The 23,592-nt window shown below is 36.4% G+C and overlaps 1 protein-coding gene across 6 annotated transcripts in view; it reads left to right on the top strand.

The window, feature by feature from the left end:
• IMMP2L (inner mitochondrial membrane peptidase subunit 2) overlaps nucleotides 1-23,592 on the top strand; it is a 453,769-nt gene that overhangs the window by 332,680 nt on the left and 97,497 nt on the right. The window lies entirely within an intron of this gene.

The raw sequence follows: 23,592 nt of genomic DNA, 5'->3' as shown, positions 1-23,592 counted from the left end.
TAACTTTGAAGTGTTTAGTTTTGGCAGCACTTTTTATTGAAATACGTCTTTAATTTTTTTCATTTACTCTGCTGGAAATTGTAGTCATGAAAAAGAAATGAAGCTGGAAGAATGGTCTAATCAGTTTTCCTGCAAAGAGATTCTGTATTCTAACAAATGTTTGTCTGTCTTATTCTTCTAAACCTTTCTGAAAGCTATCCCACAACCTCCCTAGAAAGACTGTTCTGATGTTTTGCTATCTCTGTATCCAGTATATTTTTCATAGTAACTCAATAGTAAATTATTTTAGTGAATACTAAGCATTATTTTATTTTGCTTCTGAAGTTATTGAAAAAAATTGATCATTGTTCCTTCTAAAAAAAACTTTACATAACACTGCAGTTTTTAGGTGCTGCTTCTTGCACTTAGACTAATTTTTCCAGACTAAGAAAGCTGAGGGACTTCTATTTTTCCTGTCAGATCTTATTTATCACAGGATTACCGTACCGCATTGGAAGGAGAATCTGAAGAGAAGGCAGGTGCATAGGGATACTGCTCCTGGCTTTGAGCAATATCTTGCGGCAGATGTCTTTGACTAAACTTTTCACAAGACTTTTCTTCCACAGGTTTGATCACTTTTCAAACCCTTTGAAAATTATAACATCCACAACACCCTGTGCAGGCAGTTCTGAAGCTTCCCAGTGCTCTATTTAAAGAACCAGTCAGTTTTTAGCTTACCGATCACCTTTTATTTGATGTTCCTTATATTGTCTATTAGAAAAGTAGCTCCCTATTTACCTTCTCTGTCACATCCATGTTGTGTCTCCTTCCTGATTTCTTCCATACAACAAAAAATATATTCTGAGACTTTGGTGGAATGTTTGTGAAATACCATGTGCCTGTCACAACCATTGATTAAGGAGTTAAAATTTCCTGCTCCAATTACCCTTCTGTCATCTGTCTTTTGAGAGCTGGTTCTAAAAATCACAGGTCTACCTCCTACTTTTGATATGCAATATTATAAAATAGGTTGCCAAGATAGATGCAATGAATGATAATTCATCTGAATGTGTCTCCTTTTATAGTAATGGGTTTAAAATAAGTTTATAACCTTTAAATTTAGCTAAGTGTTATCCCAATTAATGGGTTTATGCAGTGTCTAACAATGGGACTCCAATCTTGATTGCTGCTTTTAACATCTTAGAGAACAAGAATCATAGTGGAATCTAATTATTGTGAGGGTGATGACCTTTCCTGTAAGATATTACCTAATAATAATCTTTGCAATAGTAAAGGGTTTAGGGGGAGAATATTTACATAAGCCTTTAAAAAAATTCAAAAATTAAGAATGTATTATAAGGCTATAATCTTTATAAAGTACACAACAATGGGAAAAGATTCAGTTAGTATTAAATCTGCAGGCTAGCTATTCATACTACTGCTAATATGAACATAATGAAGGAAATAACCCTGACATATACTGAACAAATTAAAAAAACAAATATGGATTTCAATGAAATAAAATGCATGTCAAGTACCATGGTGTAATAAAAAGTAAACATGTTAAAGTGTATTTTGTGAGTGCCAAATATATACTATTCACCTTTCAGTCTGTTGTTAGAACATTTGAAGTGTTATAGCGTTTGAGAAAGTGGCAGGCAAGTGCTGCAAAAAATCAAAGATATTGGTGCAATCTGACAAGATGAGTTGGAGTGTAGTAGAATAAATTTTATCAATGGAAATGTATATCTGCAGTGCCTACACTGCTTTTTTTCCCCAGTTTTCTAAGACAAAATATAAATTCAGAGGAGGTGGTTATGTTGAAAAACCTGGAATGGAGACAGATATCACAAGTGCATTTTTTTTAAAGCAGACTAGTATTATGCAGAATATAGTAGTCTGGATACCTGCAGGATTTCTAAGAGCTGTATATATATCCCTAAACAACACTACACAATTAAACATTGACTTTCTAATTGTGAAAACTTTCTAATTCAGACACAAATTATGCACAAATATATTTCTACTGAAAGCTGCACTATGGGCCTCAACCTAGTGGCTCATAGACTGGGTTTAAGAACCCAGTTCTCTCAGCTGTAGAACCCAGCACACCTTCCATTGAAGGGAGAAGATCAGAATATTCTAGACAGGGACTTGGAGTCTGTAGCGTGATCTGGGAGGCTGAAGCGACTCGAGAAGTACCATTAAAAATCTTCTGTCTGCTCCTTTTTGTCTTACTGTAGTGCAGGAGGCCTTTGAGCCCAGGGCATGAGGAACGTAGGTGCAGGGTCAAAGCTCAGCTAAGAGGTTCAGCACAGGCTCTGTGGTGCTGGCTGGTGCAAGGAAGCTCAGTTTTTGTTTTGCTGATGCATAAAATACAAGGACTTTGGTGGTATGGACAGGTAAGCACTGATTGTGTAGTAAGGTGGAGTTTGGGTCTGGAGAAGTTGTATATGTGTGCATCTGTAATGGTGATGAAATAAAGCAGGAGGCCAAACTCATAAACAAAAAAAAAGGGAAGAAAAAAATAACATCTAATGGTAATGAAAAGCAACGGTGGGAATGAATTGAATGTATTAGGACATAACATTAGGAAAGTGAAATGTTGGTATACTGTAATTTCCTTACAGCTAAGAATATCTCACTGTGGTATACTATGTCTTAAATAGTTCTTAGAATGTTGACCTAGAGGTATGTCATACTCATATAATCAAAAGGAAAACATATAATATGGACATTTGCTTTCAAACAGTAAGCCTGTGTTGGAAGTCAGGCAAATGAAGAAAGAATCCATTACCATACATCATGAGTATGAACACGATGAGAAAATGAATGTGAGCTAGCTTCAGTGTGCGCTCGCAGCCCAGAAATCCAACCGTATCCTGGGCTGCATCAAAAAGAGCATGACCAGCAGGTCAAAGGAGGTGACCCCCTCTACTCTGCTCTTATGACACCTCACTTGGAGTACTGTGTGCAGTTCTGGTGTCCTCAACATAAAAAGGACATGGAACTGTTGGAACAAGTCCAGAGGAGGGCCACGAGGATGATCAGGGGACTGGAGCACCTCCCGTATGAAGATAGGCTGAGGAAGTTGGGGCTGTTCAGCCTGGAGAAGAGAAGACTGCTTGGAGATCTCATAGCAGCCTTCCAGTATCTGAAGGGGGCCTATAGAGATGCTGAGGAGGGACTCTTCATTAGGGACTGTAGTGACAGGACAAGGGGTAACGGGTTAAAACTTAAGCAGGGAATGTTTAGATTGGATATAAGGAGTAAGCTCTCTACTGTAAGGGTGGTGAGGCACTGGAATGGGTTGCCCAAGGAAGTTGTGAATGCTCCATCGCTGGTGGTGTTCAAGGCCAGGTTGGACAGAGCCTTCTGTGGCTTGGTTTAGTGTGAGGTGTCCCTACCCATGGCAGGGGTTTGGAACTAGATGATCTTAAGGTCCTTTCCAACCCTAACTATTCTATGATTCTATGAGTAAGTCTTTTAGTGAATAGGAATTAAAAAAAAAAAAAGATGATTAAAGTACTTAAGTTTCAAAACTAATTGTTAAAGAATTTTAATAAAGAATCATCTAGGTTTATCTAGAGAGGAAGAGCAGTGTGATCTAACAATAGATTCAGCTGGAGATGTGCTAACAGCTATGTTTGACCAGTTTATTGAGTATACAATAGAAAACTACAAATGGTGAGATTTTAAAATACCCATAAGTATGAAGTAGATTAGATACTATAGTCTTGTTAGCTTTTTGAATCTTTGATGTGTTTATCTGTTCTTTTGAAGCAGTTTGAATGTTAGTGAGTTATGTATAAAAGGAATGGATATTTGAAGGTTGAAAGATTTGTATTATTGTCAGGAGGCACAAAGTTAAAAAATGTTAGCTCCTATTATTGATTTTAGAACAGGGTTAATTTTTAGCTTTTCAGTATTTCTAACCTATGTGTTTTTTTCTAAAAGCTCTATGCATTGTAAATATTATGGAAAAATAAAAGGAATTTCATGTATAAACTTATTTCCTTGAAACCGTTTGAGTTTTAATTTTATTCCTGTACTCAAGGGGTTTCACTGGTTGTTCCAGGAAGAATAAAAAATATCTCTTACACCAGATACTGCTCAATTATATGTTGAAGAGATCGCTAAAGAGAACAATGTAAGGTTGAAGGCCACGTTGGACAGAGCCTTGGGTGACATTGTTTACTGTGAGGTGTCCCTGCCTATGGCAGGTGTGTTGGAACTAGATGATCTTAAGGTCCTTTCCAACCCTAACTATTCTATGATTCTATTCTGTGATTCTATGGAACACACATTTAAAGGGCTAGATAGAGAGCTTACCAGACCTTCCTAAAGCTTCCTGAATCTCCAATTGTATAGTACTCACAGATAATTGGAAGGTGACTAAGCCCTATAAAAGCTTCAATTGAAGTACAGAAATTCCATGTCAGCCTGTAAATGGCAAAGTAATGCAGACAGGACCATAAATTTTGATGTTGTTTTGGGGCTGTGAATGCTCCATCACTGTCAGTGTTCAAGGCCAGGTTGGACGAAGCCTTGGGTGAGATGGTTTAGTGTGAAGTGTCCCTGCCCATGGCAGGGGGGTTGGAACTTGATGATCTTAAGGTCCTTTCCAACCCTAACTATTCTATGATTCTATGATTCTATGATGTAAAAATGTTCGCCATTAATTCTCTCTCTTTGGACAGTGTTTCCTCTAGATATGCCCAGCTATCACATCAAATCTGAACTTGTATTTACAGCTTTAGTAAATGTCTGACTTAATTTTTAAAAAGAACAGGCAAGGGGTCATTGACAGAAACCAGGCCAGTTGGTTCTTGAAACATAAGAACGATCATGATTATATTATACTTGGATTTATATTGTTAAGTTGAATGATGGGAAAATCACTAGAAAAATCATATAAAGCATATGAATCAGAAATGGAACAGAAGACTTGCTTGGTTTTGTGATCTTTTATTTTGTGGCTTTCTCTTGATTTCTTGATTTGTCTTGCTTTCTTACATTCGTGTTTTTTCTGTTTCTCTGTCTCTCCTTTTCTGTTCAGCATAAGTGAGATCAGAATCAGATCTTCAGGGCATATACCTAAGCAATTCTATTTGGTGCAGAGGTTTGGGATGAAATGATGGCTGCCACTCTACCTGGCAGTAGAACTTCTATTGACTGAGAAAAATGGCAAAAGTTCCCCTAGGGAAGAGCAATCTACCTCTTGTGAGGAAGTAGTCCAAAGAAGACTGGTGGAAAATTTATTACAAAATATTGCATGAAAGTAGCACTGTATCTGAGAATACGTGTAGATAAATCAGAAAGTTTAATCTTAGAGTTCCCATAGCAACATTAACTGTGCCACAGTGCACACTTCTAATAAAGTGTCAGTTCTTTAAAAGCATGTAATGCATAAAAATGTATTCAGTACACAACGTATGAGAAGAAGGAGCTATGTGGTCTATTATAACTTTGATTTTTTTTACTGTGGTGTATTTAAATCCTGAGGTATTTGTAAATATCTTTCTTCAGACTGATTGCTATCTTGGTTACTTTTTATATCTCATATCACATGACCGTTATTGCCCTGAAGATAAGACAATAATCTGAAGGATGTTTTAGATTTTATGCTTATTCAGGTATTGGTAGCTGCTAAGACTTTTAAGAGTGCATTTCATGGTAGTAACATTTTTGATGAGAAAAAAAATCCAAAAATATTTTCTGACCAATAGTAGGACAGATGTAAATCTCTAAAGTCAGGAGGAATATGAACCAGTGATTTAAAAATGAGAAGAATGTCTATTTTGAGCCATATAGCTTTGGAAGGAAGTTATATTATTGTGCAAGATTTAAGCGCTTTGCAGTAAAGATATTGTCTTCATATTTGTACATTGCTGTGCATTTGCTAACAATACTGAAAATAAATATAATATCTAGATGAACAACTGAGTATCCGGTTTCTATTCTAAGCATTTCTTCAGTTTGTCATATCTTTTTTATGTCATTTCTCTCTTTTAACCTTTTGATTAATATTATGCGTCAAAGAGGCATAAAAATGTGGAGCTTATATGAGGTGATGAAATATGAAAATCAGACTCCTCTTGAGGTTTTCTTACTGAAATGTATTAGCTATTAATAAACAAACTAGTCAAATATTTGTGTGATTCTCTTTAGTGAAGCATTATCTGTGCAGAAAACACACAAGGACTAATGAGAAATTCTTCTTAGCTCTGCCACTCCTGCTTCTACCAGGTTAGTAGGTGCAACCAAGTTCTGAAGAACCCTTTTTGTGGAATTCCAAAAATGTACAGGAAACACTGTCATTTCATTTGCTAGACATTTGATAAGAGAGGAAAACATCTCACTGAGTTCAGTATTCTTCAACTCCAAATTTGTTCATAAAGAGATAGCTGTAATAGCACCATGGTTCTTAGGAATGTACCTACTGGGACTCCTACCTGTAGCAGCAGTATACAGCATAACACCATTTGCTTCTTTGCTTACTGGCTTGCAAAGAATGGAGGTAAATAGTTCCCAAACTCTTCCTAGTTGTTATGGAGCAAATTAATTTCCTGTTCTTTTAATTCTTTTTTTTTTTTTTTTGCAAAGCTATAGTCACAGTGAAGATTTGTCATTCCATATGTTTTATTTTCTGAACAGGAATTGAGAAATTGAGATTTATCTGATACATCTTCCAAACCTACAGCAGTCAGACCCACAGAGTGACTACTGAGGTTCATAACCATTACAAATCTTTCAAATTGATATATGAGAAAGATTTGTTATATTAAGAAAACTTGATGTAATGGAAATCTATGGAAAACTAAGAATTGTAGTTGTACCTTGTGTATTGTGTAAGTATCAACTGAATACAAATGTTCTGTACCTCAGAACGTTAGGTATTTGTCCATTCCTGGTACTGACCAGTCTATAAAATATAATTACTCTTACAATTAATCTACAGCTAGAAAGTTTACTCTGAGCTATTTGATTTTCTTTGCTGCTGTCTGTTTTCCTTAGGTTTTGTAATTTCTTTTTTCATATGATGTAGTAGTGGCAATACATGCTAATGCTAACATTATGGGCCCAGGAAATGTTCCCTTTCTGGTAGCTCATGCTGTGAATTACCCATTCCAGACTTTTAATAGTTTTAATGATTTTTTCACTTTGTTTAAAAGCTGTCATCCGTTTCTTTGCACCATAAGTCTATTTATTGTGAGTGTATTGCTTCCTATTAGTCTCTGAACACAGAAACATCAAATGAGTTTGGAGTTGTAAACTGATGTCCCTGCTCCAAATATTTCATTTTCCTAATATCTTCAGCATGAAAAATCCAATGCTCTTGCCAGTTTAATGGTTTGTCACCTGCCTTTTAGCTGTTGGTACCTCTACTAATGTCTTCTCAGAGCCACTATATTATCTGCAAGGCTGTCATTTTACTGAAGCAGGTATGCACAGCAGCAGAAAGCTGTGTTGACAGAAGAATTTGAAGGTAAAGAATGTGCTTTAATGTGCTTTTCACAAAGCAAATCTTTGCAACCTAATGTGTGGAACGGCGCATCTCTGAGTTGTAGAGGAATCTTTTGCTGGTGGTTGTGAGTAAATGGCATTCTATGAAGAGAGAAGAAGATTATGGCTCCACAGAAGGGCTATATCAGTGTGAAACTGCTCAAGGTCTTGTGTTGTGTTCTATCTGAATGGGCACTGAGAATTTATTGGACTGACTCCACTCAATCCTTATTGGGTGCATACTGCCTCTAAAAGTATTTCCTAGGGTTGTTAAGAACTTATAAGCCATTTGTGGAACAAGTCTAATATTTATTAGACTTACCCTTAAGGAAGTATAAAGGAAGGGGAGAACCTTATATCTGAGTAGTATAAAGACCTGGAGGAAAATAAAAAAAAAGGAGGGGGGGGGGGGGGGGGGGGGGGGGGGAGGGAGGGAAAGAACTAAAGCATTCCTGAAAAGCAAGTATAGTTGAAATAAAAATGACTGGTTCAATTGCTGTGAATTTAATGTTTTATTTCCCAATATGTGGGTTTAAGCTGTTATTGATGTAACTGAGAAATCCCTTTGCCCCAGCAGTGCAAAAGGCTGGGGCAGAAATCCTGCTTCCTTCTTTCTCCTCAGTATCTCCACGGTTAGATACTTTTGATGTCAGTAACACTGCTTTTCCTTGGTGCAGCAAGTGCTGCAGTATTTCCACAGTGATATAACAGGTAGCTTTCCAGATATGAGGATTCTTTTGGACATTGAAGCTGTATTCCTGATTATTTCTTTCTACTGACTTTCCATGGTGCAACACTTTTTGCAACTCATCTAGTGAGAAGCTAAAGAATGAGCTGGGTGTGCACTGCAGGAGAAAAGCACATAATGCGCTTTTATGTCTTAGGAATTTTCCCAGTAGGAGATAGCAAAGTATGATTGTCCCTTTCCTAAAACAGATATTAACTAATTCACTGAATAGGAGGAAGAGCTGGCAATTACCTGGTAGTGACTCTTTTTCACTTTCCAATGCAATGCTTCCCATTTTGCTCTCTCTCAAAGGCCAGTGCAATACAATACAGCTCTAAAGCTGTCCTCTAAAGAAATTAATGTGCATTTTCTGCTTTGAAGTAAATGTTTAAAGGGGTTTTTGAGTTGTCATATATCTGTCAGATTATTTCTCTTTCTCTTGGAAAGTTTCTCTGCTACAGGGAGAATGACTTGCTGGGGATTATACAGTACCACTTCCTTGCATAGTTAGGCATGAGGAATTAACTACAGTCTTAAAGCTCAGAGGAAATGACAGATTATGACCAATGGGGATTTGTGGTGGAGCAGCTCATCTGAAAGAAAGGCAGGGAAGGATGTCTCCTTTGACTCCCTTTGCACTGTTAGGAAGTAGAGGTATATGCTTTTTAAATGGCAGCTGGGGTTAGAATCTCCTCATATCAGCCCCATCCTCCAGCAACATATGCAGACCCTCGACTCCTCCTTTGGTATATGCCAGTACTCCGTCCTGCACACAGATGCATTCTGATTCTGTCTGGTCAATGAAGAAGAAGAAAACAAGAGCCAATGTCCAAGATAAAAGATCTTGCTGCTGGTACTTGTGGCTGGCTTGGTGTGTGTGGCAGCAAGGCCACATTATAGTTCTCCTACCTTCTGTCTGTTGTGATGTACCTTCACTCCTGTGGGAGAAAGCCCTGCAAATCCAATTCATCTGTGGACTTGAAGAAAGTAGCCTGTGGAAATACATTAATATTGGTGTTTCTGTTTTCCTCTTCATGGTCCATGGCCCCTGGTTCTGACAAAACTGATTTTTTCCAGTGTTGAAGAACAAACATGAACATGGGTATTGTACAGCTAAGTTATTAGAACAGTGTATACAAATTATTTTCTTTTAATGTATTGTAGTAGCAGCTACTGATGGAAAGCCCAAGAGAAAAAAATACAGTTAAAAACTATCTATAGAAATCAAGGCATAGGAATGGTCAAATAAGGAAGACATGGTCTTGTCTGGCATTTCAGAAATCTTTTTGTTGAACAGCCTTGCACAAAACACTCTTTATTTCAGATCAGTCTATTAAATGTGGTTAATAGTGCTCGTTATTCCCTACCTTTTACCTGTTTGTCTATAGGGATAGTAAAAACTTCTCCACAGAATTTGTACTAGAGTTAATTCCATTGTTTCCAGAGCAAAATGACAAGCATAAGGGGACCCTCATTTTGGTTAGGATCTCTTTAGTTTGTGAAGTAGAGAAGTGTTATCATTCTTGCTTTCTTTCAAATGCTTTCCAAGAAAAGTGCCAAGGTAAATACAGACCGTAGTATAATAGGCAGCTGTAACTTACTGAGCTCACTGATTTAACAGTACTAGTTTTAGCCATTTCCCTTTACAGCTAATATTTTTATTCTTGCTTATCATCTTTACCTGGTAGGTGCTTGTGGCTGATGGACATTTTTGTGAATGCAAGAACTGGATCAGGTCATCTGAGTCCTTTCTGAATTGTCTCTTTTTTCTACTTGATTCTGGTTGACTGGCATAGTGCTAGTTCAAATTAAGGGGTTCAAAGTCTCTCTCTGAATGATCCTAGAAACCTGTAAAAGGCCAAGATTTTTTCTTGCCCCAGACAATTCTTTTTTATTCAAGAGAAGGTCCCTTTGAAGTGCAGACTATTTGTACTGAATGGGTCTCCATTTTTTTCCCTGTGAAATCACTGGGGTACTCAGGCTATTTTTTATTTTTTATTTATTTTTTATTTTTAATCATAAAATGCAGAGTTTATTCATGATTTCTTATTTAAAAATATATTGCATTTGGTGAAATTTTAATTATGGGTGTTATTCATGGCTAACATTTTCTATGGGTGGTAAAAGACATCTCTTTCATCCTTAACCAGAGGAAAGGAAATTGAATTAGTAGACTTTCTGTGGGGACATGCAAAACATAAAAACATTTTCTAGTGGGTTGAATCACCAACCAATGGAATCTGATATTACTAGTCTAAAATTTAAATTTATAATTTTAAAACAGATTTATTCTACAAGTCATTAGTCTGGAAGTCATATTGTTGATCATTTCGCTTTTCATTATGCCTATAAAATTTCAATTTTAAAATGTATATTGACAAAAAGTAATGTCAGTGTTCTTCTTTAATCTTCTTTAGATTCAGCTTTTGCTGATGAATGACTGTTTACACTTGGCTAAAGTAGGCAGAGCCTTATATCATAAGTAGAAATGGTCTTGGTTTGGACTGCTTCTTGATTTTTTTCCTTCTTTTCTGTAGTTTGTAAATAAGAATTTGGAGTTCTGTGTCTGTCTCAGGCTGTTATGATAGGAAGTCTTTTCTGTGGCTTCTTGTCACTGTACTCTCACTTCTTTAGAAACATCTGATAGTGCTGATAGCACTTCTCTTTCTAGAAATACCAGTATGCTGGGATTCTCTGTTGTTACACAAAAATACATCTGTTTTTTCCCTACTCTCATATTGCAAGACTATGTAAAGCAAAATTATAAATAGCGCTTTGTGACTCAAAAAAGAAATACAAAAATTCCCCTACTTGCCAAATATTTCTTAGCAATACAAGACTCAGTAAAGTGTTCATCATACTTGTGTTCCTACTAACATACAAGGGACTAACAAGGAAGTTGCTGCTATGATCAGAAGCAGGATTAAGTTCTTTGTTGGTATTTAAAATGGTCAAGGAATAATTCTGAAAGATTCTTAAATTAATATTTACATTAAATTAATATTTTCTTGGCTTAGTAACATTAAATGGAGTAATGTACCTGGGGAGAATGAGAATGGGATAAATACACTAGTTTAGTGAGACACCAGTTAACTCAATGTGGTGAGGTTACCAAATGCTGTGGAAGTATTAGTGAGGACAATGCCCTTTTCTTTTGTAGGTGATTCAGATTATTTCTTTAAGGATCTTTGGCTTGAAATTTTTACTGTTTTGAAAGGTTTTCCTGGTAACAAAGCAATATGACATTCCAGTGTTGTGAGAAAAAATAAAAAAAGCTATTATTGACAAATATATAGAGCACATATCAGCTTTTTAAATGTTTTTAGGCTCCATGAAACACTTCTTTATTATTCTTCAATACCTGAATGTGTGTAATTGAGCTCTTTCAGAAAAAAATGTTTAAAGACAGGTGCATGTGGCAAATACTAGGCTGCTCTGAAAATTATTAGCCTATTCCTAATTTAGGCATTTCTGATTATTAGGCTTGCACTGTTGCTCTAAATTGTAATACCAAAGCTGAAAAACTATCAAAATAGTCAACAAATGTAGGTCTGCCTTAACAGGCTGGGAATATAAACCCCCTAAAGGATGCTGTCAATTCTTTCTTCTTCAGACATGACTTTAAATTCAGACACAGAGAGAGGTTAAAGACGAAAACAACAGAAACAGTGTTGATGGAGCAGTTGCTTGACATTGGCAACTGAAAACATGAAATCTTCAATTTGTAGAGGTTGAGGGGAGAAATACCTAAAGCTGAAAAAATTGTGAAAGCAGTGCATGAGCTGAATTCTTCACTAAATTCCACAGTACAGAAGCTCGAGCCCTTGATGAGACTGGTGGGAGATTGATCTATAATAGACAAAAGAAAGTACTTCTTTACACAGCAAGCAGATAGTGAACTTCTGGAATTTGTTACCCCGGGAGACTGTGGAGACAAACAGTATTAGTAGGCTTAAAAATGGGTTAGACAAATTCATGGATAACAGATCAATAAATGGATACTAAAAGAAGTAGACAATGATATACGATCAAACAACTCTGATAGAGTAAATCTTGATACTCATGGAGAGCAGCCAGGCTTTCCTGGGCACTGTCTCCTTTTTTCATTGTGGAGAGACAGACTGTGGGGCTACATGGACTGCTGCTCAGACCCAGAAATAAAGCATTTCTTATACCCTTCATAAAAGTTTAATGATGAGTATGCTGTTTTGGACATAATGTAATGTTATCTTAAACACCAAGAAATATTACTATCTAGATTTAGATGTGTCTAACATCAATAAGAGTTTGTGTGATGCTTACTTCAAATTGTAATTGTATTCAATTAAAATTTCAGTAAGATTTTTTTTTTTTAGAAATCTCCTAAAAAAATATCTCCTTTTAAGATTAAAAATACTTGAATACTCCTTTTATTTTTTACCCTTAAAGTAATCATACAGTTGCAGTAAGTGACAGAAATCACCAGTCACTCCGGCTGATTACTCACTTGCTGAGTGCTTTACAGAATTGTAGTGCAAGACAAAAATTTTCTTCAGTGGAAGGAAATACTAGAAAAATTATCCAACACATGGATTGCTCAAGGTGGCTATGCTGACCCTCTGAATAAATATGTGTATGTTCAGATGTTCATGCACACACATGTATTTAACTTATCATATCTTAAAGTAAGAAAAAGAGAGGCTTTTTCTGATTTTTCTGTTTCAGATAAGATTAAAAATAGGAGGAAGAACCTGTATCTTGCATAAATGTTTAGACAGTTGGCTAGAAATTAAACCCAGCTGTTGTGTGCTGTGATCTCTACATTATTTGCTTGTACTAACTGTCAGGCATGAAGGCACCAACATAATTTATTTAATGAGTTTAATTAGAATAGTGAAGAAATCATGGAATTAGGCACCTGTGACTTTAGTGATAAAAAAGTGCTTAGAGAAAACTCCTTTTAAAATTTGAAAACTAAAGTTACTGTTATTATTCAGTTTTTTTATTCAGTGATTTATACCTACTAGAAATTACTCCTTTGGTCTTTTTGGAGCAGTGTGTATCAGACACAAATAAATTGGCAGACTTTCATTTCAGGCAAAACTTCTCTTCTATCCACCTTGCCTTGCTTGAACTTTTTAACAAAACGTCTTGAAGAGACACACTTTGAATTCAACTTGGATAACTCCTGAATATCTGAGCTCTTCAGTGTTTCAGTTTGTGGAAGGACATAGTTTTTTTATTCTAAACCAAAATTACCTGTGGTGTGACATTGTAGTCAGGTTTGGGGAAAATAGGGAAAGAAAATCTAATGCCTCACTGCTCCCCAGGTGGACCTTGTATCTGTACAAGGGGTGGGAAACCTCAATAGAAGAGTCTTGCAAAGCTTTAATTTGAAAGAGTATCACCAGTTCAAAGTGGGTGTCTTCTGCAGTCTGATCTACATGTGCATGCTCATATCTTCTAACAGAAGCCATATGACACTGGCTGTTTTCCTACATATGTGAGAGAAAAAAATTAAATGTTTGCGTTTTGAAACTCTTAAACACTACATATCATAAAAATGCACACTTATTTAAAAATAAAGAGTTAATAATCATGGCTTACTTGCAAGCTTCTCAATTATCTTTTTGATAATATCTTAATATCTTAATATCTTAATATCTTAATATCTTAATATCTTAAAAAAGAAAAAGCACTTTTAACAGAAAAGCAATAAAAGGCGTCTTTTCCCATTTTTGCCTAAAGAACATTAGTAGAAGGAAACGTAAAGTTTCAGGCTTACATTGTACAGGGAATAACAACTCTCCCCTTTCCATAAACAAATAAATAAATCTTGAAAGCATTTATTAAGTCAAGGTTGCACATTTTGTATATGCTGCCTAAAGCAGATTAGGAAATTCTAATACTTTTAGTTAGTGCTAGGCAATGAGGAAAATATAACAATTATCTTGTGTGTGAAAGGTGTGTGGGAGGGGAGTTATTTCTTGCAGTTGGAGCTAGGCAGAGATATTGACAGACTCTTTTAGCAGTCACAGGTCTACAAGAATCCGATTTTAACTGAGACAGTTATTCACAATGCTGATCTTCTTACAGGGTTCCAAGGAAACAGATGGGCTATTGTTCTTTGTGATGTGTTAAAACTTCTCTTGGCAGTTTCACATGCCATTCTAACATGAGAAACTGCAGAATTTCTATTCATTTTTTATTAAAGAAGCTCTACAATGTCATTGATCTTACCTTTTCTCAGTGCTGTGTAAGTTATTCTAGAGTTTTTGCAGAGTAGGTAACTTAAAAAAAAATATTTGAAAAGGCCCTTTTACATCAGCAAGCACATAAGTTGCTTGGAAGCCCAGTACTTCAATAATAATTTCATTTTTTACAGCACAATGCCCTGTTTCGGGCTTTATGGACTCAGAAAAATCAAGACCACTAGAATCAGCTAAATGCAGACTTGATTCCTTGTGTCCTACTCCTGTCTCAGACAGAGGTCTGGTGCTCCAACATTTTTCCTTTGTACTTTCCTTCTTGGTGAAAAGAACTTCTAAGAGGGAGGAGTTGGGTGACAAGAAAAAGTGAGTTCAGTCAGGAGAGCTTTATAGAGAGCTTTATTTAATAGTTGTAGATTCTGCAGGCTGGAGATTAACTGCTGAGCTAACTTTTAAATTCCACAATTTTTAATCCAGAAAAATGTTTGACCATCGTAGTCTGGCATAGGCATTAGTGAGAGGAAAATGTATCTGAAAGAGGGAAAAAGGAAGGTATTGCTGCAGTGCGTCATTAAGCCCAAACCATTAAGTATGTATCAGCTTAAGTCTTGGTCTTGTTTATAGCACTGTAAAAACAATTGTGTTCTATTCCTTCAACCTAGAAGCTAAATTTTTTCCAGTTTACTTCATATTAGTAAAAAGAAGATGTGGGTGCAAGACTTAATCCTTTTTGATAGCAATACCTTTTTGGTCTCTATCCTCCCATTCATAAATGTATAAAATTTCCAATTTGACAGTGATGTCAGGGTTTGGTAATTTTACTTAGATGACCTAGCGTAGGTGCTAAGTTTTACCTTGGTAAAATTATGAAGCCAATGATAATGAGTCTACCAAATTATTCCCATCCAATATATGATATGATATTGATAATAGCTGTTAATGGTATTAGCAAAACCCTGTCATGTTAATTATAAAATATAATTTAGTAGAAAGATGTGAGAATGTAATGAAATGATACACTCATATTTATTTGAAATCCAGATCCCCTGGCACTGCTGGTTGGTACTGCTGCTACAGCTCTACTCTTCACGAGACTAGAAAATAACTTCTGGCAGCTGTGACTTTTTCAAAGTAGCTTACAGAATGCTTGTCAGCACCAGTATAATGGACCTATATGTTACAGATATATACATATTGATAAAAGTATCAAAAGGGGCATAACTTAGACCCTAGATACACTGCACATCTTTAAAGCACAGAGTAGAATATGTAAGAAAAATAAAATGCTATCTAGAAATGTTATCAACTCATATAGTTATTGTAAATGATTAAACAAAACTATAGTTTTGGGAAAAAACCTACTGAATGACAGAAATCATGAAAAACTTCTCCAGGATGAGATATGTGAAGGAGACCAGTGGAGATCAGTGATGAGTAGCATTTGTCAAGGGTCAGCATTGGAATCACTGCCATTTAACATCTCTGTTGGAGACGCGGACAGTGGGATTGAGTACATCCTCAGCAAGTTTGCCAATGACACCAAGCTGTGTGTTGCGGTTGACATGCTGGAGGGAAGGGATGCCATCCAGAGGGACTTTGATATGCTTGAGACGTGGAGCTGTGGAGCTCCCAACATACGAATGCGGAGCTGTCAGAATGAATATAGAGAAAGGCTATTAAGACCATTTACAATGGCATGTAGTGACAGGACAAGGGGGAATGGCTTTAGACTGAAATAATGGAGGTTTAGATTAGTTAGGAAGAAATTCTTTACTGTGAGCCTGGTAAGACACTGAAAGAGGTTGCCCAGAAGAGTTGTGGCTGCCCCATCACTGGAAATGTTCAAGGCCAAGTTGGACATGATTTTGAACAACCTGGTCTAGTGGAAGGCATCCCTGCCCATGGCAGGTGGTTTGGAATTAGATAATCTTTAAGGTCCCTTCCAACCCAAACCATTCTATGATTCTATGGTTCTGTGATTCTGTATTTTCAAAAAACATTTAGATAAAGGTTGTGTTGTATCAGGTACACAGAACAACTGCAGCTCCATGGCTGCTACTCATTAAAAAGCCCAAGAGTGGCGTGAAGATATTCTGAAAATTCAGGAAAGAATGGAAGAAAGAAACAGAACAGAAAAAATGAATTGTGTTGAAGTTAGCCTTAACAGAAATCTGAACAGCATCTGGGAAATTATGTGATATTAAGACAGAGACAATTGTTCATCCTTCGTATTGCACCCTGAGTCTTTAGTATGTTTTGGTCAAATATGTCTGTATTCAGGCATAGGATTACCCTCCTTTGCTGGGAAACTAATCTGTCAAGGATAACTTTACACATATAAATGATCCCATAAATTCTGTGATTCTTATAGGAAATGATCTCTCATCTTTTCTGTCTTATAATTATTTCTAGATTCTGTTACAGTGCCCTGTCTGGTACAAAAAGGGCTATTATCAAGCAAACTTCAGGCTTTAACTGAACCTAATATCCCTAGTGGATGAGCTGTTTTTTCCTTTATGCTTTCAGTAATTTTATTATTTTAGATAAATATGCACAAATCCAGTAATTTTCCTGAATACTGTATGTTTTAAAAGTGATTAAGTGCTATTTTGAAGATGCTGGTGGAGCAAGTAATGGCTAAATAATTATTTTGTTTAGAATGACATGCTTTGTGAGAAATTATCCAATTAGTAAAACAGAGCCACAAACATCTCCCATAATTTCCATATCAGATTTCTACTTATTAACAGTGCCAAGTCATAGGAACCTGCATTGGTGCATCACTTTGGTAGGAATGCTGTGGCTGGTAAAAAAGAGATCACATTTGGAGTTCAGCATCTTGCTTGGTTTAGCTGCTTAGCTTATTCATTACAAAAGGTTGTGTCTTTATCATATTTCTGTTCTGATGAGGAAACAAGTAAATTAGTCTTTATTTTTTCCCGAATCTTCAAAATCTGTCACTGCAAAAGGGGAAACCTACATGGTTTAGACTCTCAAAAATTTGTCCAAGCATAGATGAGGGAATCTCTGCCTCCTTAATGCCTGCTCCAGATATCACCAAATTGGTGTCCCTTGTTTCAGATTCTGTCATGTCTGTCATTACAGTGTGTCTTCTTTTGGGGGTTTCCTTCTCAGTATAACAGATTTGGCAATGCTTCAGAAGCAGTATTTCAGGCCTGGAGTCTCATCCTGCACTTTACCAGTTTTGAGCCTGGGTGGATATTTTAAAGCCAGGCCTCTCAATAACTGATGGATCTGCAACTTTTAAGGAAAATACATTTCAGCTCTGAGGCAATAATAACTGCATGCAATCAAAGAATATTCCCTAACTTGTTGACATTCTCATGCATCATCTGTTAAACTGGCCTTCATAAAAAACATTTAGTTGCTTCACATGCATAACCTTGTCTTCTAAATGTAGCTGATTTAAATAACGGTTTGTTATCAAAGGAATATAGTATATGTAAGGGAAGGGTAAAAGTAAAAGCACACAAATGGCTGTATGTGTGCTGAAAGAGAAAAAAAAAAGAGATTTCTGAGGAGCTGGAAGGTTTAGTCTCATGTGGAAGATTCCCTGTGTGGTACTAATAAAACTTACATAATATATTACAATAAGGTTCATGTCTATTGATCTGAATGTCAACTGAAATTGAGCATCTTACTATTTTTTCATTCTGTGACTCTTCTGAGGATGGTTATATGTGGCAAACTTTCATGTTGCTGTGGGTTGACCCTGGCTGGAACCTAGGTGCCCACCAAAACCACTCTATCATTCCCTTCCTCAGCTGCATGGGGTAGAAAAAAATAACGAAAGGCTGGTGGGTCGAGATAAGGACATGGAGAGATAACTGTTATCATCATGGGCAAAACAGACTTTGCTTGGGGAGATTAGTTTAATTCATTGCACATCAAAATCAGAGTAGGATAATGAGAAATAAAATCAAATCTCAAAATATCTTCCTCCCACCCCTCCTTTCTTTCTGGGCTCAACTTCATTCCCAATTTTATCTAACTCCCCCCACCCAGTAGAACAGGTGGATGTGAAATGGGGTTGTCAGTTCATTCTTCTCCTCAGGGGAGGACTTCTCATGCTCTTCCTCTGGTCCAGCGTGGGATGCCTCCCACAGCAGACAGTCCACACTGTCACTCCAGTGTGAGTCCTTCCCGCAGGCTGCAGTTTTTCATGAACTGCTTCAGTGTGGGCCCCTTCCATGTGTGCAGCCCTTCAGGAACAGACTGCTACAGTGTGGGTCCCCATGGGGTCACCAGTCCTGCAGCAAACCTGCTCCAGTGCAGGCTTTTATCTCCACGGGGCCACAGCTCCTGCCAGGAGCCTGATCCAGTGCAGGCTTCCCACGGGGTCACAGCCTCCTTTGGGCATCCCCCTGCTCCAGTGTGTGGTCCTCCATGTGCTGCAGGTGGAGATCTGCTCCACCATGGACCTCCATGGGCTGCAGGGGCATAGCTGCCTCACCATGGGCTGCACCATGGGCTGCAAGGGAATCTCTGCTCCAGTGCCTGAAGCACCTCTTGCCCTCCTTCTGCACTGACCTGGGTGTCTGCAGGGCTGGTTCTCTCACAGATTCTCACTCCTCTCTTGGGCTGCAATTGCTCATGTGCAGTAACTTTTTCACCTTAGCCAGAGTGTGTCCATCTTGGAGTTGACTGCACTGACTGTTGGATGCAAGGAAAGCTTCCAGCAGCTTCTCACCTGTAGATCCCCTTCTGCCAAATCCTTCTATGCAAGGTTTTTTGAAAACATGTTGTTTTTTAAACCCAATATACATGTACAACAACATACGTTGTTTGGAAAAAGTTTCTCTTAAGTGTGATAGAGACTACCTATTTTAGAAAAGAGTTTGTATTTGTTTTTGTCTCCCATGAACAGAGGATATTATTTATAGTGTCTGTTCCCTGATGCCACCCAAAGGTATGCAGATTGCTGAGACCTTCTGATTTCTCAAGGTTAAATCAAACTGAAGGCAAACATTTCTCATCCAAGGTAACTGAGCCAACTTACTTGCTTTGGCACTGATACCACATCCTAAAAAAGCAGGTTTTTCTTGCTTTTGGGCAGGTGGCTAGAATACCATATAGAGTTCATTTTTGACTGTCAGGATTGAAATTGTTTCCCAGCCATGGCGAAATATACATACATCTGTTAACTATTAAATTGTGGAGAAAAAAACCTTTGCAAAGGTCCGAAATATACCTTACATGAATGGAGTTACATGAAAGTAGCTCCATTAAATTCTGATCAAGAAAATTAACGCAACTCTTGTAGACTCTGTTCTTAAGCCAGTGAGAGTTTAACTACAGACTAAGGCAATGATGGCATAGATGGACATTGCAAGCATGTCACAGACTTACGTAAAAACTGATTTTTTTTTGCACTTACCAGTATGTTTTTTAACAGATGCTTGAATATTGTGTATCAAAACTTGTGTATTTTAATTCCTTTGCCTGTGCTATTCCTAAAATGAACCTTTAAAATGGGAAGGATCAGAGGTGTTAAACAGTAATCTTTACTTCAGAGTAAGTACGTTTCAGAAAGTGAAAGACTACTCCTTATTAGTAGAAGCTTTTTAAAAGATCGTTCAGTAATTATAACTCATGCTAATGAACTAGATACAAAATTAACAAATACTGTTAATTGTTACTTACACTAATTGTTCTCCTAAGAATTCATTCAGACATCTTCTAAATTAAATTTAAAATGTCATATCTGAGCGCTATCAGCAGTCAAGATTACAGGCAGAATCAGAGAAATGAGTCTAAGAATACTCAACTAAGAAAGAAAATTAGGTTTTTATGTTACTTGCAAAATATACAGTACAAACTGTAGCAAAGGCCTCTCTCACGAGTTGATGTAAAATTCCTGATGAGCTAATTGTGCTTTTTATTGATATTTGGCTTGAGGATTTTATGTTTTCCTGTTGTCATTATTGAAGAGTGCTAGAAGCATTCCACAGTAATTCTTTGCTTCATATTGTATTAGTTTTTCTTGGAAATATTGACCATTATAACTCTTATTTATTAACATGGACCTAAATCCAAAAAGTGTGTGACAGTTGCCTGTCTGGCTACCCTTAAGGAATAAGGTTTATTGAACACTTCACTTTCTTCTCAGAAATTATGTTATACAATTTGTGTTAGTAATTTGGCTTGGTAGGATTGCACAGAAAGATGGGTAACAGTTTTCTTGCAGGATAAAAGCTAAAATGGTTAGCTAGCAAAATGAGCGAATAATAGTTTATACATTTAGAGCAAAAGACGTATTGCCAATGTAGCACACACATTGTCTCCTCCTTGCAATTTAGGTCAGAGATCTGCAAGATCCATGTCAGAGAAGGGCAGTTTTACTAAGTGGATAACTTTGATTATGGAACAATTTGTGCTCTCTTTGTAGGAGCAGAAACGACAAGTTTTGGGTTTGTTTTCTCAACAAAAGTCAACTGTCGTAACAGCAATTAAAAATAATTTACTGTCATGAACCAAATATGGCTTTCTGAAGGCTGCAGCCTGTTTTGGTGGGGTTTTTTTGGTTATTTTATTTTGTTGTTTTTTCTTTTTGCATAAATGGTTTATTGATCCATTGTGGAGTAATTCAGCAATGGAATTATATTGAAAATTAAAACCCTTAGTAAGTAATGGATGATCCAATTTCCTGTGGCTTGAGCTTATTGACACTGTTTGTTACTAATGCATGCAGGGAAAACTTCAAGTAAAACTTTGTTTTTAAATTTCACCTGCATTCCATAGGGTAGTTTTTGCAGGAGGATTACTAAAGCGGATGCTAAGTCCCTAACTGCTGTGCGCAAATACCACGCTAACATTTTGAAATAATTTTTTAGGAGTATAGAATTTCTTTCATCTCTTGTTCACAGTTCTGCAGCTACTTATTGTTTATGATACATTTTGAAGTTTTTTCTATTTGATCTACATATGAGAAAAAATCTGATGATTTATATGCCCCATATGTGAAATGTCAATAAGTTTTTCATTTATCTGCTGAACTTACAGAGGTTTTTGTCAATGGAGTATCAGTCCTATATACCAAAATAGATAATTAGAATTACTGCTTCTGGTTTGGTTTGGGTTGGGTTGGGTTTATTTTCTCTGTGTATTACCTTAATACATTTACTAATAGCTTCAATTCTAATTCTCTTTCCTGTCAGTCAAAACTTCTTGTGTACAATCATTTGCTTTTTTCAATATAAGAATTTGTACATAATTCTTTAATTGTGGTAAGAGACTTTATTTATGCACAATTGTAGCAGGTTTTTTTCTGGTTTATGTTGATTATTTCAAGAGTAGAAAATAAATATGCATTTTCCTATGTTGTAGAGATAATAAAAAGAACCAATGATAATTACTGCACTTTGTAATTTTTTTCTTTTTTGCCTTAGGCCTTAAAGAACGCAGTACACACCTCTCTATTTTCACAGGGTTTCTGAGAACCTCTGCAAGAGTTAATGATGCAGACAAAATTATTTCCATTTTTGTTTTCAAGTACTTATTGCAAAAGCTTTTTCTTTTCCTTCCTGTTAGTGATTTCATAATCACAATAAAGGAGGAAATTATTTGGAAATAGGAGAATGTGTCTGGTCTGATGTGGAGTCACTGACTGGTATTTGCCATATTATTTTCCTGATATTTATGAGGTAAACATGTCAGCAAAATTAACTTTCAAATCCTTTCACCCTTCTAGGTGAAATTCAGTCTTGTGCATGAAGTCTGTAAAGGTAGAAAACTTTATCACAATCTACTCTTCTATATTCAGGAAGATGAATGAAAGAGAAAAATATTTTCTGAGCTATTGTTTGCCTTTGACACTGATGGAGGATATAAATTTAATAATTTTCAGTGTCTAATCAGACAGAAAAGAATGAATGGCCAGGTACTCTCAAACTGTATCTTAAAAAATATTTCTGGTAAAATATAGTCTCATACAGTAGTTTATAAAAGAAATTATCAGTGAGAGAAAGCATTATGGAATCTCAAAACAGAAATAATTTTGTTTTACAGACTGTATTATATATTTCTTAAAAAATACAAAAGAAGCAAAAGGGTTTGCATAGCAATAAATTGGTCTTTTAGCATAATTAAATTATTACAGAACTACTCTTTGTGTTTAAGAAATCATATATTTACCAACTCAGGACAATTTTGCATTTTCACTTTGAAGGGTTTAGGAACTCAGTCTTGGTTACTGAGTAATATGAAACTGTTCTAAAGAAAGATGTAAATCAGAGTCCTTTTCTTCTGCAAACAAGCTATTATTTTTTCAATTTCCACTGAAAATACAGGTAGAAATTCCATTAGAATATAGTTCTGGCATGCTCATCCTTTTAGCTGATGGAAAAAAAAAAAGAGTGAAAAAACACTAGCTGGATTTTGTGAATTGCAAAGTAAATAATTATTATTTTTGACTAATAAAGTAAAATAAAATTAATAAAATGCACTTTCGAGGATTCCTTATTCATCTAATATTTCATATTTTGTTCTTAACAGGTTAGTAATTAGCTCATAACATCCTCACCATCACCCCCGCCAAAGTGAAACAAACCTTACCAAAATCAGTTTTCCTGTTCTGACTTGTGAACATCCCTGATCAGTGCTGTTGCACAGTTCAGCTGAATCTCCTGGTGAAAGTGATTTTCTCACTTCAGCTGATTTTCTTTAGTTTTAGAGTGTGCTCCTTCTGCCTTCTGCTTTCGTGGTATATCTTCCAGGCAGTAAAAAGCAGTCAGCATCTGGAGGCAACAACCTGAATCAGAACTCTGCTTCTGTCTATGGACAGACTTGGTTATCCAAAGCAAAATAAGAGGTATCACTATCTGTAGTCCTGTCTGTAAATGCTTCATCATGTTATTAATTCGATGTGCATGATAAAATCACTTCTCTGCATGAATGATTGCAGAGTAATAGATCCCACGTGAAGGAAAGCAAAAGTGTGTCGTAGAAGGCAGCCTGGCATTGTGAAAATGACAGCTACTTTGAAACTAACTATGGGAATTTTGCATGCTTCACACCTCAGCTTTAGGACTTATCTGTAGTTATTCATTTTTTGTAATATCAGGACATGCTGAGGCACTGCTTCCATATGAATTTCTGTAGAGGATGACTTGAATCATCAATGTAAGTTTTTTTTTCAGCACTTGGCCTTCTCTTAGGGGTTTCCTCTAGTTT

Source organism: Pezoporus occidentalis, unplaced genomic scaffold (assembly GCF_034315485.1).
Source record: "Pezoporus occidentalis ecotype Australia unplaced genomic scaffold, CSIRO_AGI_Poc_V1 ctg14, whole genome shotgun sequence".
Classification (NCBI taxonomy): Eukaryota; Metazoa; Chordata; class Aves; order Psittaciformes; family Psittacidae; genus Pezoporus; species Pezoporus occidentalis.
The sequence above is the reverse complement of the archived record's forward strand: the minus strand, read 5'-3'. Positions and strand labels throughout refer to the sequence as shown.